Below are 19,063 nucleotides of genomic sequence, written 5' to 3'. Positions count from 1 at the left end.
CAATACCATCCCTACGGTGAAGCATGGTGGTGGTAGACTAATCAGGATCGAGGGAAAGATGAACGGAGCAAAGTACAGAGAGATTAAACCCTTCTCAGATTGGGGCAAAGGTTCACCTTCCAGCAGGACAATGACCCTAAGCACACACCCAAGACAACACAGGAGTGGCTTCGGGAAAAGTCTCTGAATGTCCTTGAGTGGCCCAGCCAGTGCCCGATCAAACATCTCTGGAGAGACCTGAAAATAGCTGTGCAGCGATGCTCCCCATTCAACCTGAGAGCTTGAGAGGATCTGCAGAGAAGAATGGGAGAAACTCCCCAAATACAGGTTTTCCAAGCTTGTAGTGTCTTACCCAAGAAGACTCGAGGCTGTAATCTCTGCCAAAGGTGCTTCAACAAAGTACTGAATAAAGGGTCTGAATACGTATGCAAATGTGATATTTCAGTTTTGATTAATACATTTGCAAACATTTCTAAAAACATGTTTTTGCTTTGTCATTATGGGGTAGTGCATAGATTGATGAGAAAAACAACTTTAATACATTTTTGGAATAAGGCTGTAACATAAATGTGGAAAAAGGGGTCTGAATACTTTCCGAATGCCCTGTATTTCATAGAAATTTGGAAACACTGGACAGTTATTTTTGTTAGGTTCTAATTCTGAGTAAAAACTCAACGGACATTATGAAAGCTTAAACAATTTTTTTCTTCCCAGAGGGTCAATACAGCTGCACTTAGACATAGTTCTCACATGCACTGATATTTAGCACTTTCTCTATGCCGAGTCTCTTCCTACACATCTGAACAAACATTCTATCTTTATTACTTAAGTAATACGGGCCATAAACCTTTTTCTCCCTTAACGTGACCTGATCTCGACCCCCCTTCATCACTAATCCATGGCTCTCTCCCAATATCAATGCCTGCCACGTGATCATTTTCCCTACACTCAGCACATTCAAAGCCTAATTGCCCCCACCATATACTTTCCTCCTATAGATAACCATTCACTTCTGGTGTAGACCCTCTAAACCTAAGCACTCCCTCATTGACTTGAATAAGTATTTCATATTCTCAGAACCCAACACTTTAATGTCTGTATTTGATCATGGCAACACTACAGAACTTGTGTTTGTTTTGTTTCTTTTGTATTTATGATTATTTATTATTATTATTATTATTATTATTATTATTATTATTTTCAAAAAATCTAGTAGGTGATGTGCTGGACATTGGCCTTGTTTGGGTGGGCTACCTGGCCCTCTTCTGGGGGACCCATCCCCTTGCGGCCCTCTGCTCCGGCCCTGACCCAATTCACTTGACAACAAACAGATAAGCACGGGCTTGGGGGTTTCTGCCATTTGTGGGCAAGAATGCGGTAATTCTGACATCTTGCATGGCAATATGCAATGATTTTCTCCAATCTTTCGTGAAAATGCGCTGACGAGGGAAAATGTTTATTGAAGTGTAGTTTGATTGAACCATTTTATGTGGTAAAGGTGCAGTGATTGGATTAAATTGCGACCCCACTATTTGTACTGTTGTGATGGGTCAGTTTTATGTGATAATATTGCGATGATTTGACTGTTTTAAGTGTAAATAGTGCTGTGATTGGTCAAATTTCAAGCCCTTACATAATATGCATGGAATTGTTGATTTTGCTACAAATTTTGCAATCACGGAATCCTGGAGGGACTGTACAAGGACAACAAATTCCTGATGTAAACATGATTATCTGTCTAGATCAATGGCACTGTGATGACTTTAATAAGCTAAGTGACCACAAAAAGATAATACTAAACTACATGTTAATGGAGAGGGACACATTAGACACAATATAATATTGCATTATCTGACACTCACCTTGAGATGACATAATAATTTCCTGTCATTGGAATGAATGTTGCAATACTGTCAACTTCCACTGGAGTTATACTTTACCTATCCTGTTCTCAGTTTCCAGTGGATGGCCAGGACATAAGCAGTGTCCATGAACAGTCTGGACACGCTCAGTCCCTCCTCAATGGCCTGAAGTTTCAAGCCCAGCAGGTGGCGGTCGATGGACTGTCCTTTGAGTACCTGATTAGAAAGGTAGTTAGGTGATGGAAAAGTGACACAAAATACTGAGAGTATGGCAGCAGAAGCATTTAGTTACCTGATCAGTAAGAGCGACGTAGGTCTCTACGGCCTTTCTGAGCAATTCCAGCTTTGCAACACAGAGAATCAATACGCACCAATAATGTAAACGTCGGGTCATAATCCCTTGTAAACCTGCCATGTATTGTTGACTTTATTAATAACTGAAAGTAGTTGTTTTTCTCAGCCACCCATGAAACAAGAGATTGTCTTGTGCCTTCGGTTTATCAAACAGTCACTAAATCCAGAATCCTTCATTTGTGAAACTGCCACGTCCGTTTGGGATATTAAAGACGCTGAGGGGCGAAAAGTGGTGCCGTTTCCACAAATCCTGAATGAATATGTAAGCTCAAATACATTTAGATTTTAGTCATATAGCAGCCACTCTTATCCACAGCGACGTTACAATCAGAGCATTCCACTAAGGTAGTTAAAACAACCCCAGATTGGTTGACAATGGTTAAAACAGCTATTAGTATCAGGGCTCAACATTAACGCTTGTCCAGGACGAGTAAAAAAAATAATAAAAATTGACAGACAAGCAGAATATATATTTACATTACCAGTCAAAAGTTTGGACACACTGTAAGGGCTTTGGTAGTCGCGTTTCAGGAATGAGGCGCAGGAAGCAATGAACACAGGGAGTGTTGTTTTTAATAACACTGAAGCAAAAACAAAGTTCCCAAGCACAGGGGAATAAACACAATGAGCGACAATGCAAAGCCGACACGAACAAGAAGTCGACATACAATAATCAATCCCGCACAACAAGGAGCGGGCCAGCTAAACTAAATAGCCCCTCTAATGGCTAATTGACCACAGGTGTCCAAAACCAAAAAAAGGGAAAAGCAAAAGGGAATCGGTGGCAGCTAATAGGCCGGTGACGACGACCGCCGAGCGCCACCCGAGCACGAGGGGGCGCCACCGTCGGTGGGAATCGTGACACACACCTACTCATTCCAGGCTTTTTCTTTATTTTTACTATTTTCTACATTGTAGAATAGTAGTGAAGACATCAAAACTATGAAATAACACATGGAATCATGTAGTAACCAAAAAAAGTGTTAAATTTAACCAGCCACCTGGAACGCATTTCAATTAACAGGTGTGGCTTGTTAAAAGTTAATTTGTGGAATTTCTTTCCTTCTTAATGTGTTTGAGCCAATCAGTTGTGTTGTGACAAGGGTAGGGGTCGTATACAGAAGATAGCCCTATTTGGTAATAGAGCAAGTCCATATTATGGCAAGAACAGCTCAAATAAGCAAAGAGAAATGACAGGCCATCATTACTTTAAGACATGAAGGTCAGTCAATATATACATTTCAAGAACTTTGAAAGTTTCTTCAAGTGCAGTCGCAAAAATCATCAAGCGCAAAAATGAAACTGGCTCTCATGAGGATCGCCACAGGAATGGAAGACCCAGAGCTACCTCTGCTGCAGAGGATAAGTTAATTAGTTACCAGCCTCAGAAATTCCAGCCCAAATAAATACTTCAGAGTTCAAGTAACAGACACATCAACATCAACTGTTCAGAGGAGACTGTGTGAATCAGGCCTTCATGGTCAAATTGCTGCAAAGAAACCACTACTAAAGGACACCAGTAGGAAGAAGAGACTTGCTTGGGCCAAAAAACACAAGCAATGGACATTAGACCGGTGGAAATCTGTCCAAATCTGAGATTTTTGGTTCCAACCGGTGTGTCTTTGTGAGACGCAGAATAGGTGAACAGATGATATCCACATGTGTGGTTCCCACCGTGAAGCATGGAGGAGGAGGTGTGATGGTGTGGGGGTTATTTGCTGGTGACACTGTCAGTGATTTATTTAGAATTCAAGGCACACTGAACCCGCATGGCTACCACAGCATTCTGCAGCGATACGCCATCCCATCTGGTTTGCGCATAGTGGAACTCTTTTTTTTCTTTTACAGGATAATGACCCAACACACCTCCAGGCTGTGTAAGGGCCATTTTACCAAGAAGGAGAGTGATGGAGTGCTGCATCAGATGACCTGGCCTCCACAATCACCCAACCTCAACCCAATTGAGATGGTTTGGAATGAGTTGGACCGCAGAATGAAGGAACAGCAGCCAACAAGTGCTCAGCATATGTGGGAACTCCTTCAAGGCTATGGTTGAGAGAATGCCGAGAGTGCCTTGATGACAACTTTGCACAATGTAAGGACCAACGCATAGTATGACGGGCCCTCCGAGGCATGGGCGCTGGGCAAGCCGTCTGGGCGTAAACTCTCGACGAACCGGCAGAGGCATGGGAGCCTGGCGAGCCCACTGAGGCATAGGAGCCTGACAATCCCGCTGCGGCATTCGAGCCCGATGATCCGGCAGAGATGTAGCAGCCTGACGAGCAGGCTGGGCATAAAAACCTGACGATCCAGCTGAGGCCCGACGTGGGATGGGCGCCTTCCGAGCCAACCGGGGCAAGAACCTCTCGAGCTAGCTAGGGCGTGACAGCCCGACGATTTGGCTTAGGCAGCCCCGGTTCTATCAACGTCACCCCCAACCCGGAACGCCATTGCTCCCCAATGTTTTGTATAGTGGCTTCAGCATTCTGTAAGGATCGATGCCGGAGATGAGAAGCAGGTACGGGGAGTCAACATTTAATCAGGAACAAACAGGTAACAAGACAGGCACAGCGTCGGCACACGGGGACATACGACAATCAATGCTGAAGCAGGGAACAGAGCGAGGAACCAGACATATACAGGGAAGGTAATGACAGAGGTGATAGAGTCCAGGTGAGTCCAATAATCGCTGATGCGCATGATGGGGGAAAGGCAGGTGTGCGTAATAATGGTGGAATTAAAAATAAACCTTGAATGAGTAGGTGTGTCAACTTTTGACTGGTACTCTATATTGTCTGAATGGAAAAGTACATTTGTTTATAACCAACAATTCACAATTTCAAACAATTACTCCAATCAGAATTGGATCAGTGTCTTCCGGATTCAAAGTTTTGCGACCTGCTATCCCAATTTCTGTAGAGCGCATCGGTCATGAAAATCCTGGAAAAGCCATGGAGTGTGAATCACCTGACCACAAATACAGTGCCTTCGGAAAGTATTCGAACCCCTTGACTTTTTCCACATTTTGTTAGGTTACAACCTTATTCTAAAATGCATTAAATCGTTTTTTCCCCTCATTAATCTACACACAATACCCCATAATGACAAAGCAAAAACAGTTTAGACATTTTGCTAATAAAACAAATACAAAATCTGAAATATCACATTTACATAAGTATTCAGACCCTTTACTTTGTTGAAGCACCTTTGGCAGCGATTACAGCCTCGAGTCTTCTTGGCTATGATGCTACAAGCTTGGCACACCTGTAGATGGGGAGTTTCTCCCAATGTTCTCTACAGATCCTCTCAACTGCAGTCAGGTTGGATGTGGAGCGTTGCTGCACAGCTGTTTTCAGGTCTATCCAGAGATGTTCGATCAGGTTCAAGACTGGGCTCTGTATGGGCCACACAAGGACATTCAGAGACTTGTCCCGAAGCCACTCCTGCGTTGTCTTGGCTGTGTGCTTAAGGTTGTTGTCCTGTTGAAAGGTGAACCTTCGCCCCAGCCTGAGGTCCTGAGCACCCTGGAGCAGGTTCTCTGTACTTTGCTCCATTCATCTTTGCCTCAATCCTGACTAGTCTCCCAGTCCATGCAGCTGAAAAACATCCCCACAGCATGATGCTGCCACCACCATGCTTCACCGTAGGGATGGTGCCAGGTTTCCTCCAGACGTGACGCTTGGTATTCTGGCCAAAGAGTTCAATCTTGGTTTCATCAGACCAGAGAATCTTGTTTCTCATGATCTGAGAGTCTTTAGATGCCTTTTGGCAAAGTCCAAGCGGGCTGTCATGTGCCTTTTACTGAGGAGTGGCTTCCGTCTGGCCACTCTACCATAAAGGCCTAATTGGTGGAGTGCTGCAGAGATGGTTGTCTTTCTAGAAGGTCCTCCCATCTCCACAGAGGAACTCTAGAGCTCTGTCACAGTGACCAAGGCCCTTCTCCCCCGATTGATCAGTTTGGCCGGGCGGCCAGCTTTTGGAAGAGTCTTGGTGGTTCCAAACTTTTTCCATTTAAGAATGATGGAGGCCACTGTGTTCTTGGGGACCTTCAGTGCTGCAGCCATTTTTTGGTACCATTCCTCAGATCTGTGCCTTGACACAATCCTGTCTCGGATCTCTATGGACAATTCCTTCGGCCTCATGTCTTGGTTTTTGCTCTGTAATGCACTGTCAACTGTGAGACATTATTTAAACAGGTGTGCCTTTCCAAATCATGCCCAATCAATTGAATTTACCACAGGCGGACTCCAATGAAGTTGTAGAAACATCTCAAAGATGATAAATTGAAACAGGATGCACCAGAGCTCAATTTCGAGCATCATAGCAAAGGATCTGAATGCTTACGTAAATAAAGTATCCGTTTTTTGTTTTTAATACATTTGCAAAAATGTCGGTTTGTCTTTATGGGGTATTGTGTGTAGATTGCTGAGGACATTGTTTCATTTAAACATTTTAGAACAAGGCTGTAACGTAACAAAATGTGGAAAAAGTCAAAGGGTCTGAATACTTTCCAAAGGCACTATAAACCAATGCTACATACCCCTATTGTAAAACTCTCTCTCAAGTGCTCAATAATGGGACTTGAGAAATAAACCTGACACCATTGGAAAGGTGTGATTCCACTCTATTCAACATTGTGACAAATATTCTAGCTTAATTGACGAATACTTCAATAGATCATCTGAATATTTTAGGTTATAGATAAACATGCCATAGTTAGTTACCTTGCTTTGAAGTAGTCATTTGATCTCTAATTCATTGAATGAGGTAATTATTTTATAAAGACATAAAACGTATTTGTTTAAAATATTGCAAAATTACAATTACATAGGGAGTAAGGGGGCCCAACCACCCGTCAGGAGCGCCTTAAAGGGGCAGTGTTGTAGGCTTGAATATGCAAAGAAGCCAATAGGCACACTTTCGTCTGATTATCTATGGTAATAATAATGCATTTTATTTTGGAAAGTGACTCCTTGCATCATACAATGATGTAAAAATAGTGTTATAGACCACTTTTTAACTGACTGGATCTTTCTCTCCCACTTGTCCAAAGGACATGTCAAGCCCTGAGTATGATTCTCACCGAGATAGTGGGGTCGTCAAAGGCAAGCACAAACTTGAGCATTTGATTGGTGGGAGAGCGGATGTAGTCTGTGCGGCCCCCTCGAAACATCCTTTGGGAGGCGATGTCACAGGAGGCACAGACCTCATTGTGAACTCTGATGGAGAGAAGGAGAAAGGGAGAGCAGGGGTGCGTTCAGTTTGCTTCAACGTTTGCTACGTTCCGTGACGCTTTGAACTGAATGACCCGTTTGCCCAAAACGGTGCACAATGATCTTTGACAGCCTTTGAGGTATGCTTGCTCCCATTTGGTGAGTGTGGTGAGGTATGGCCTTATCAATATGGGTGTGACCATCTGAAATCACAAAACTCGTGCAGCACACCATATAGTTACTTCCCTTTGGGCCACCATAATCACAACGTTTTTAAACCGGATGTTCAGTACAGTACCGTTTCAGTTGAATTCAATGTTGCACAACATTCTGTCGTACTGAACGCAATTCAGATATTCGATATGGACACAATTGCTGCTTATCACAATTAATTTACAGAAAAGTCTTGATTTGAAAATGCAGATATTCTACATTTTCAGAAAGTTGGCTGCCAATAACATATATTGTCTCATTTATTTACTATGAGAATATAATGCTTCTTGTATGAACATTTACTAGCAGGTCTATGAAAATCAGTACCACAAAGTGTGAAAACAACAACAACTGCACACATTATCCTTATTATTGCATACAGTATCCTGGTTTGAGGCTGAATGCCCTTTGTAAGTGATTCCTATGAGCTCACTTGTAGTAGGCCAGCTGCAGTGCCACATGGATGAAGGAGTTGGGACTCACGTTGTGCCGTTTGGGCAACTCCTTCCCAAACCTCTGAAAGTTGAAGCACCGGATATCCAGGTCATTGATCAGTCTGGGGGGAAAAGTATGGCAAAATTCAAATGACAAATTCAAATTCCATGAATAAAGCATCAAAGTGGGAGTGCTGATCTAGGATCAGTTTTTGCCTTGTAGATTATAATGAATGTCCCTGATCCAATATCAGCTTTCTTGCTCTGAGACACGTCATGTATACGGGCCCAGGTTAGCTGTTCAATTAAAATTATAAAGATGTATCTTCACTCTAATGGGATACAAATGTATCGACAGTTGTCAGTTTGGCCACAGGATGGCAGCACATGGTCTGAACCCAGGATAACACAGCCAGCTCAGGATCACAAACAATTACTTAAAATAGAATAAGGAGGTTAGGGGGCACTAAAGCCAACCAGAGCCGTCTTACACTTCTGACCGTGTTTTCTAAAGGTTAAACCAACACTGAGGGCAGATAATCATGTTTACACGCCTCCATTTGCTTTGGTCCGTGTCACTTTCATTTCAGCTCAGAGCCGTGTTGAATTTCATAGCAAAGCAAACATCGACTACACAGAGGCCGAGCGTTTTCTTATCATTGTAGTATCACCTAGTACACCAATGCACTCGACAGTGTTAGTACTGTAGTCTGTGTCAAACCAGTCAGTATGTGCACCATATAAATTAACTGCATATTTAGATTCAATAAAGCCTCTATGATATGTAACAACACAGGAGTGAGGAAATAATGCATGATAATAATTGCATAGGGTATGCAAACTCACATATCAAGGTTTTGCTTGGTATGCTCGATATCTCTTAATCTCACAGTCAATGTTGAAGTAAAGCTTCTTGGGCATCTGAAGAGGGATCAAAGGGGTTTTCTTTGGGTCAGGTTTCTTACTGAAGAGAGAAGACCAAGGATAAATGTTAATTGGCATTGTGTGTGTGTTTTTTATTGTTTGACTCATTGTTTCTCTTCTGATAAACCTCAACTACAAGTTGTTTGCAATCCTGAGAAACTGAGGTGAATACTGTATACATACTGTATGTAATTGAGCAAGTAATGCAGCAAAAGTAGATAAGACCTTCCCCTGTGTTATCGGACCAGTATTGTAGAATGTGATCCGGAAGAGTAGGTATTGGTGGACCTTCAGCCGTGGCCTGCTCATACAGAAGCCCCCATGAGTTATCCTCACCCACCACAAACTAGGAGAGAGGAAGGAACAGTGGAAGAATTCATTCATTTACCAACAACTGTTGCTCAGTCCGTGAACTTTTTTTGCTGATTGATTTATTTTATTTCAGTGTCATACACCATTTGGTGCCCAGCCCATATGGGCTAAAAAGACACTATCCATAAAGTACTTCTGCAAAATGTGATCTATGATTGGTTGGTCATTTGGTTAATTTTACTGCTCCACTCACCTGCTGTCACAGCCGTCGTAGTGAACAGACCAAGGCGCAGCGTGTTGAGTGCTCATTCTTAATTTAATTTATGAGAACACTTAAACAGCAAAATAACAACGACCAACAGTTCCGTCAGGTAAAACAACTAAATGGAAAATAACCACCCACAAAACCCAAAGGAAAACAGGCTGCCTAAGTATGGCTTCCAATCAGAGACAACGAAAGACACCTGCCTCTGATTGGAAACCATACTCAGCCAAACATAGAAAACGAAGCATAGAAAATGAAAACTAGAACAAATTCCCCTTGAACCAAAAACCCCCAAAACCCCCAAAACAACCTCCCTGCCACGCCCTGACCATTCTACTATGGCAAATGACCCTTTTCACTGGTCAGGACGTGACACCTGCAGTGTTTTGTCAAACCAAGATTGCCGCTGTTCAAGTGTGTCCCGCCCCCATGCAGGATTTGAGCTGCCATGCGACTGGAGTGCCTGTCAGTCAAGGTCAAAGTAACATAGAACTGCATGACTAATTCATCTCATAATCCAAAACGCATCAATCAGCCGTAACCAATTAACCTGTTGGGGCTAGGGGGCAGTATTTGCACGGCCGGATATTTTTTTTTAACCCGATTTAAACTGGTTACTACTCTTGCCCAGAAACGAGAATATGCATATAATTAGTAGATTTGGATAGAAAACACTGTAAAGTTTCTAAAACTGTTTAAATGGTGTCTGTGAGTATAACAGAACTCATATGGCAGGCCAAAACCTGAGAAGATTCCATACAGGAAGTGCCCTGTCTGACAATTTGTTCTCCTTCTGTGGCATCTCTATTGAAAATACAGCATCTCTGCTGTAACGTGACATTTTCTAAGGCTTCCATTGGCTCTCAGAAGGCGCCAGAAAGTGTAATGGGGTGTCTGCAGTCTCTGGGCGAAGTACAGGAGCTCTGTTTGTGAGTGGTCAGGCTGGGAACAGTGACACTGGAGATGCGCGTCCACGAGACTACTCCATTTTTTTCTTTCAGCCTTTGAATGAATACAACGTCACCCTTTTGAAGTATTATCGCTATTTTACGAGAAAAATCGCATAAAAATTGATTTTAAACAGCGTTTGACATGCTTCGAAGTACGGTAATGGATTATTTTGAATTTTTTTGTCACGAAATGCGCTTGCGCGTCACCCTTCGGATACTGACCTGAACGCATGAACAAAACGGAGCTATTTGAATATAACTATGGATTATTTGGAACCAAAACATTTGTTGTTGAAGTAGAAGTCCTGGGAGTGCATTCTGACGAAGAACAGCAAAGGTAATCCAATTTTTCTTATAGTAAATCTGAGTTTGGTGAGGGCCAAACTTGGTGGGTGTCAAATTAGCTAGCCTTGATGGCCGGGCTATGTACTCAGAATATTGCAAAATGTGCTTTCGCCGAAAAGCTATTTTAAAATCTGACATAGCGAGTGCATAAAGGAGTTCTGTATCTATAATTCTTAAAATAATTGTTATGTATTTTGTGAATGTTATTCATGAGTAATTTAGTAAATTCACCGGAAGTTTTCGGTGGGTATGCTAGTTCTGAACATCACATGCTAATGTAAAAAGCTGGTTTTTGATATAAATATGAACTTGATTGAACAAAACATGCATGTATTGTATAGCATAATGTCCTAGGAGTGTCATCTGATGAAGATCAAAGGTTAGTGCTGCATTTAGCTGTGGTTTTGGTTTTTGTGACATATATGCTTGCTTTGAAAATGGCTGTTTGATTATTTTTGGCTGGGTACTCTCTTGACATAATCTAATGTTTTGCTTTCGCTGTAAAGCCTTTTTGAAATCGGACAATGTGGTTAGATTAACGAGAGTCTTATCTTTCAAATGGTGTAAAATAGTCCTATGTTTGAGAACTTTGAATTATGACATTTTGTGGTTTTAAATTTGGCGCTCTGATTTGTCAATGGTTGTTGAATAGTGTGGGACGATTTTGTCCCACGTACCCTAGAGAGGTTTTAAGTGCTCAACAAGTCCCTGGTGTGTTAAATGTAAATGAGCAAAAATAATTCATACTGTACAGCAATTACAAAAATAGTAACAAAGGATGGGTGAAATAATATTAATTTGGTTGTATAAATAATTGAGAAGAGGAAATGGAGAGAGAATTCATAACAATAATAATTAGGAGGGTGCTTACATTTGTCCTATTTGTACAAGTGTATATTATACATGTGAATAGGAAATAATTGTTTGGCATATCCCACTCCCCCAGAGACACCCTCGGAGAGTGGAGTCAGAGCCAGAGATCAGCCATTATTGGCGGCGACCCTGGAAAAATTAGAGAAAAGGGAAAGGGGGATACCTAGTCAGTTGTACAACTGAATGCATTCAACTGAAATGTGTCTTCCGCATTTAACCCAACCCCTCTGAATTAGAGAGGTGCGGGGGGCTGCCATAATCGACATCCATGACTTCATTGGATGGGGAACAGTGGGTTAACTGCCTTGCTTAGGGGCAGAACGACAGATTTTTACCTTGTCTGCTCGGAGATTTGATTCAGCAACCTATCGATTACTGGCCCAACACTCTTAACCAATAGAGCGCGGGTGGAGGAGAAAGAGAGAAGAACATGGCTCATACCTATCATCTGAGACCCTCATGACTGGAGAGTCCAGACACAAGGTGAAAAGTCCCTTCTCAATCGCTCGCACTGACTCCTTGTTCAATTTATGTGTAAGAAAAAGAGGGAGAACATGGAAGAAAGGTTAAGAGGTGAACCACTGAGTGAACAGTCCCCCTAAGTCCTTACTGAAGGTAATAAAAAATACAAATTTTCGGCCTCTGTATTCCACACCCTGGACGTCCCATACTTTAGGTATTTTTATGGTATGTATAGTATAATGCTGTGTTCTATCATCCGTCTACCTTTGAGCAGGCGGCTGCAGGCCTGGCACCAGGTCTGGCAGTGCTCACTGGTCAGGATGCCCATCACAGGAGCTGGGCATGGATCTGGCTCTCTGTCATCCGGGAGCCGTCACTGTTGTACACGTCCAGCTGAAAGCACTTGGGGAGCAGAATAGAGAATTGAATTGTGATACGGAAAAGCCAATCCATGCTTTTGTCACTTCAAGATTAGATTACAGCAATGACCTACTTTCCACCTACCCAAATATGGCACTAGGCCTTAATAAACTTCAGTTAGTGCAGATTACAGCTGCGAGAATCTTGACTAGATCCCAAAAATTTCAGTACAATGCTCAAGTGCTAGCCTCTGGCTTCCTGTAAAGGCTAGGGCTGATTTCAAGGTTTTACTTTAAACCTACAAAGCATATGCATATTCTTGGTACCATTTGAAAGGAAACGCTTTGAATGTTGTGGAAATGCGAATGGAATGTAGGAGAATATAACATAATAGATCTGGTAAAAGATATTACAAAGAAAAAAAATCAACCGTTCTATTGTATTTTTTGTACCATCATTTTGAAATGCAAGAGAAAGGCCATCATGTATTATTCCGGCCCAGCTGCAATTTAGATGTTGGCTACTAGATGGCAGCAGTGTATGTGCAACGTTTTAGACTGATCCAATAAAACATTGTATTTCTGTTCAAAATGTTGTATTAGGACTGCCCAAACGTGTCTAGTTGGTTTATTAATAACTTTTCATGTTCAAAACTGTGCACTCTCCTCAAACAATAGCATGGTGTTCTTTAACTGTAACTTGGACAGTGCAGTTAGATTAACAGGAATTTAAGCTTTCTGAAAATATCAGATATGTATATGTCCTGGGAAATGTTCTTGTTACTTACAACCTCATGCTAATCGCATTAGTCTAAGTTAGCTCAACGTCCTGCAGGGGACCCACCGATCCTGAAGAAGTTATAAGTAACCAACAATACAGTTAAGAAAATACAGAAAAAAAGAAATAAAATTAACAAATACTTAAAGAGCAGCAGTAAATAACAATAGCGAGGCTATATACAGGGGGTACCGGTACAGAGTCAATGTGCGGGGGCACCGGTTAGTTGAGGTAATATGTACATGTAGGTAGAGCTACTAAAGTGATTGTGCATAGATAATAGCAGAGAGTAGCAACAGTGTAGAAGGGGGGGAAATGCAAATAGTTTGGGTATCCATTTGATTAGATGTTCAGGAGTCTTATGGCTTGGGGGTAAAAGCTGTTTAGAAGCATGTTGGACCTAGACTTGGTGCTCCAGTACCGCTTGCCATTCGGTAGCAGAGAGAATAGTTTATGACTGGGATGGCTGGAGTCTGACAATGTTTAGGGCCTTCCTCTGACACCGCCTGGTAGAGAGGTCCTGGAGGGCAGGAAGCTTGGCTCCGGTGATGTACTGGGCCGAATGCACTACCCTCTATAGTGCCTTGAGGTTGGAGGCCAAGCCATTGCCATACCAGGCAGTGATGCAACCTGTCAGGATGGTCTCAGTGGTGCAGCTGTAGAACCTTTTGAGGATCTGAGGACCCATGCCAAATCTTTTCAGTCTCCCGAGGGGGAATAGGTTTTGTCATGCCTCTTCACGTCTGTCCTGGTGTGCTTCGACTATGTTAGTTGGTTGGTGATGTGGACGCCAAGGAACTTGAAGCTCTCAACCTGCTCCACTACAGCCCTGTTGATGAGAATAGAGGCATGCTCGGTCCTCCTTCTCCTGTGGTCCACAATAATCTCCTTTGTCTTAATCACGTTGAGGGAGAGGTTGTTGTCCTTGCACCACACAGTCAGGTCTCTGACCTCCTCCCTATAGGCTGTCTCGTCGTTGTCGGTGATCAGGCCCACCACTGTTGTGTCATCGGCAAACTTAATGATGGTGTTGGAGTCGTGCCTGGCCGTGCAGTCATGAGTGAACAGGGAATACAGGAGGGGACTGAGCACGCAGCCCTGTGGGGCCCCCATGTTGAGGATCAGTGTGGCGGATGTGTTGTTACCTATCCTTACCACTTGGAGGCGACCTGTCAGGAAGTCCAGGATCCAGTTGCAGAGGGAGGTGTTTAGTCCCACAGACCTTAGTGATGAGCTTTGAGAGCACTATGGTGTTGAACACTGAGCTGTAGTCAATGAATAGCATTCTCACATTATCAAAGCACAAGGCAAGACCCAAATGCAGACACAGGAGGCAGATGGTTGGAGTCTTACAATGTTTATTAATCCAAAGGGGTAGGCAAGAGAACGGTCGTGGACAGGCAAAAAGGTCAAAGACAGATCAGAGTCCAGGAGGTACAGAATGGCAGAATGGCTCGTGGTCTAGGCAGGCAGAATGTCAGGCAGACGGGTACAAAGTTCAGAAACAGGCAAGGGTGAAAACCGGGAGGACTAGAAAAAGGAGAATGCAAAAAGCAGGAGAACAGGAAAAACGCTGGTTGACTTGGAAACATACAAGACGAACTGGCACAGAGAGACAGGAAACACAGGGATAAATACACTGTGGAAAATAAGTGACACCTGGAGGGGGTGTAGACAATCACAAGGACAGGTGAAACAGATCGGGCGTGACAGTACCCCTTGTTCAGGGAAGAGTGGAGGCTGATACCCCATGGAGTACTCGAAAGGGAAGAGTCACGTGGCAGAACTGGGAAGAGTGTACCGTGCATACTCCACCCAGACCAGTTGACGGCTCCAGGCAGTGGGGTTAGTTGAGACCAGGCACCTTAAGGGGGTCTCCAGGTCTCGGTTGGCTCGCTCCAACTGACCGTTATTTTGGGGATGGAATCCGGATGACAGGCTGGCTGATGACCCAATAAGAGTGCAGAATATCTTCCAGAACTGAGACGACAACACTGAGGACCCTGATCGGAGACCATGTCTACCGGGAGTCCATGGATCCAGACGACATGTTGCACCATAAGCTGGGCCGTCTCCTTGGCAGAAGGTAGTTTGGGGAGAGGGATGAAATGGGCGGCCTTGGAGAACCGGTCGACTACCGTTAGAATGACAGTGTTGCCATCGGACAGAGAGAGTCCAGTGACAAAGTCCAGAGATATACGAGACCGGTAGTGGCTGCAGGAGGCCAGAAGGAGCTTGCTGTGGAGTCTTGTTTTGAGCACACACAGTGCATGCGGTGACAAAGGCAGAGACATCATGGACCATTGTGGACCACCGGAAACGTTGTCAAAGGAAGGCTAGTGTACAACGGGACCCTGGATGACAAGTCAGCCTGGAGGAATGAGCCCGTTCCAGGATCCGGGACAGGACTGGGTTAGGGACAAACAGCAGGTTAGCCGGGCCCCCTTCAGGTCTGGGTTGGGAGCGTTGCACCTTGTGAACCAGGTTCTCAATACCCCAATCTACAGTGGCAGCAAGCTATAAGGTAGGGAGAATGGTTTCGGAAGTTGAGGGTGTGGCAGAGGTACTGTATAGGCAGGAGAGAGCTTCAAGCTTCACATTTTAAGACCCAGGACGGTAGGAAATGGTCAAGTTGAATCTAGTAAATAGGAGGGCCCACCAGGCCTGCCTTGAGTTGAGGCACTTGGCTGAACGGAGATATTCCACGTTTTTATGGTCGGTCCAGACCAGGAATGGCTGTTCTGCTCCTTCCAGCCAGTGCCGCCACTCCAACGCCATCTTCACCGCCAGGAGTTCTCGGTTGCCAACATTGTAGTTCCTCTCAGAAGGATTGAGACAATGGGACAGGAAGCCACAGGGATGGCCCTGTGGTCCTGGGCAGATCGCTGGGACGGGATGGCCCCCACTCCAACATCTGAAGCAACCACATCCCCCACAAATTGACGCGAGGGGTCCAGATGGATGAGGTGGGTGCTGTTGTGAACCGATGCTTCAGGTCCACAAAGGCTTTGTCGACAGCTGGAGACCATTTGAACGGTACCTTGGGGGAGGTGAGTGCCGAGAGGGGGGCCGCCAGTGTGCTGTAATCCCGAATGAAACAGCGGTAGAAGTTTACAAACCCAAGAAACCGTTGCAACTGCACCCTGGACGTTGGTTGAGGCCAATCCACCACTGCTTTCACCTTTCCAGGATCCATCTGAACATTGTGCTCAGCAATGACATATCCCAGAAAGGTGATAGAAGAGTGGTGGAACTCACTTCTCGGCTTTCAAGAACAGTTGGTTTTCCAGGAGGCCTGTCTGACATGGAATACATGATCTTGGGCAGATCGGGAAAAAAAACAGGATGTCGTCCAGGTAGACGAACACAAACTGGAATAGCATGTCCCGAAGCACGTCATTGACCAAAGCCTGGAAGACAGCAAGTGGTGAGTCCAAATGGCATGACCTGGTACTCATAATGTCCACTGGCTGTGTTGAAGACTGTCTTCCACTCATCCCCCTCGCGTATCCGAACCAGGTGGTAGGCATTCCGAAGGTCAAACTTGGAAAACATGGTAGCCCCCTGGAGAGGTTCAAACGCCGAGGAGAGGTAGGGGGTAATGATTTTTGACAGTGATATCGTTAAGGGTCCGGTAGTCAATGCATGGGCACAGGGTCTTGTCCTGCTTCTCCACAAAGAAAAACCCTGCGCCGACAGGAGATGCAGAAGGACGGACAGCCCCAGTGGCCAGAGACTCCTCTATGTACTCCTCCATAGCTTTGGTCTCTGGTCCGGACAGAGAATACAACCGACTTTGAGGTGGTGTAGTGTCTGGGAGAAGGTCAATGGCACAAGCATAAGGACGGTGAGTGGGAAGGGAAGATGCACGTGCCTTACTGAGCACTTCCAGAAGATCATGGTATTCAGTAGGAATAGCAGAGACATCCGCAGTCTTGCTAACATTTTTGATGACTTGGGGAAGGCTGTGCTGCTTGAAGGCAGTGGGAATGGCAAAAAGGACTGTTACGAACCGGCTCAGAGTTCGCAACAAAAGGGAGACAACGTGGAGACAAGGAGTATCAAAATATATATTTATTAAATAAAGTAACTAAGTAATTAACAATGGTGTGTGTAATCAGTAGTGTAAGTGAGTGTTTTGCATACCTGAATGTCATAATGCAAAGTGTTGAAAGGTGCCAAAGCAAACAACCAAAAAACCACAACTACCACAACCAAAAACAACAAGGTGTCTGCATGGAGAGAGTCTCCTCCATGAATGTGGAAGAGGTGCCTTTATCCTGGGACACACCCGGACCCAGGTGTTTCCCATGTAGCTGACGACCCTCCCAGCTCCGCCCACCGGCATCCCAACAAGGAAACAAGAACAAAAAGAGAGAATACGGCAGACAGAGCGGGAGGGTCGTCACAGGGCTCCAACCCAGGATGGAACTTGTGGTCCAGTCAATCACAGGATTGTGTTTTTGTAGACAGGAAAATCCCAACACAAGCCTTAGAAAGTGTCACGTTACAGCACAGATGCTGTAATGTTGATAGAGATGCAACAGAAGGACAACAAATTGTCAGACAGGGCCACTTCCTGCATGGAATCTTCTCAGGTGTTGGCCTGCCATATGAGTTCTGTTACACTCACAGACACCATTCAAACAGTTTTAGAAACTTTAGAGTGTTTTCTATCCAAATCTACTAATTATATGCATATTCTAGTTTCTGGGCAGGAGTAGTAACCAGATTAAATCGGGAACGTTTTTTATTCGGCCGTGAAAATACTGCCCCCTATCCCAAAGAAGTTAACCCATGGTTGTGACATTCCGTCAAGGAACTGAGCCCTTCCAAAAAGCCCTGTAGCAACTCCTGATGTCTCCCAATGGTGGGTCCCTGCAGGGAGACAGCTTGGCGGAGCTGGTCCAAGTCTGCTGGGTCTGTCATGGCCAGTTCGAACTATCAAGGCACAAGGCAAGACCCAAATGCAGACACAGGAGGTAGATGGTTGGAGTCTTACAATGTTTATTAATCCAAAAGGGTAGGTAATAGAGTAGTCGGGGACAGGCAAAAAGGTCAAAACCAGATCAGAGCCCAGGAAGTACAGAATGGCAGACAGGCTCGTGGTCAAGACAGGCAGAATGGTCAGGCAGGTGGGTACAAAGTCTAGAAACAGGCAAGGGTCAAAACCGGGAGGATTAGAAAAAGGAGAATGCAAAAAGCAGGAGAACGGGAAAAACGCTGGTTGACTTGGAAACATACAAGACGAACTGGTACAGAGAGACAGGAAACACAGGGATAAATACACTGGGGAAAATGGGTTTTTGGGATAATGGTGTTATGTGAGCCATGACCAGCCTTTCAAAGTACTTCATGGCTATAGTGCTACGGGTCAGTAGTCATTTAGGCAGGTTACCTTAGTGTTCTTTGGCACAGGGACTATGGTGGTCTGCTTGAAACGTGTCGGTATTAAAGACTCAGACAGGGAGAGGTTGAAAATATCAGTGAAGACACTTGCCAGTTGGTCAGCGCATGCTCAGAGTACACATCCTGGTAATCTGTCTGGCCCTGCATCCTTTTGAATGTTGTCCTGTTTAAAGGTCTCACATCGGCTGTGGAGAGCACGATCACACAGTCGTCCAGAACAGCTGATGTTCTCATGCATGTTTCAGTGTTACTTGCCTCGAAGCGAGCATAGAAGTTATTTAGCTCGTCTGGTAGGCTCGTGTCACTGGGC

At 44.3% G+C, this 19,063-nt stretch overlaps 1 pseudogene; it reads right to left on the bottom strand.

Moving 5' to 3' along the window:
• Window positions 1-1,940: 1,940 nt before the first annotated feature.
• On the bottom strand, window positions 1,941-17,101 carry LOC106588143 (carnitine O-acetyltransferase-like; annotated as a pseudogene).
• Between the last annotated feature and the right edge of the window lie 1,962 nt (window positions 17,102-19,063).

The sequence above is a fragment of the Salmo salar genome, chromosome ssa27 (assembly GCF_905237065.1).
Source record: "Salmo salar chromosome ssa27, Ssal_v3.1, whole genome shotgun sequence".
In the NCBI taxonomy this organism is placed as follows: Eukaryota; Metazoa; Chordata; class Actinopteri; order Salmoniformes; family Salmonidae; genus Salmo; species Salmo salar.
This window is presented reverse-complemented; position numbering and strand designations above follow the sequence as displayed.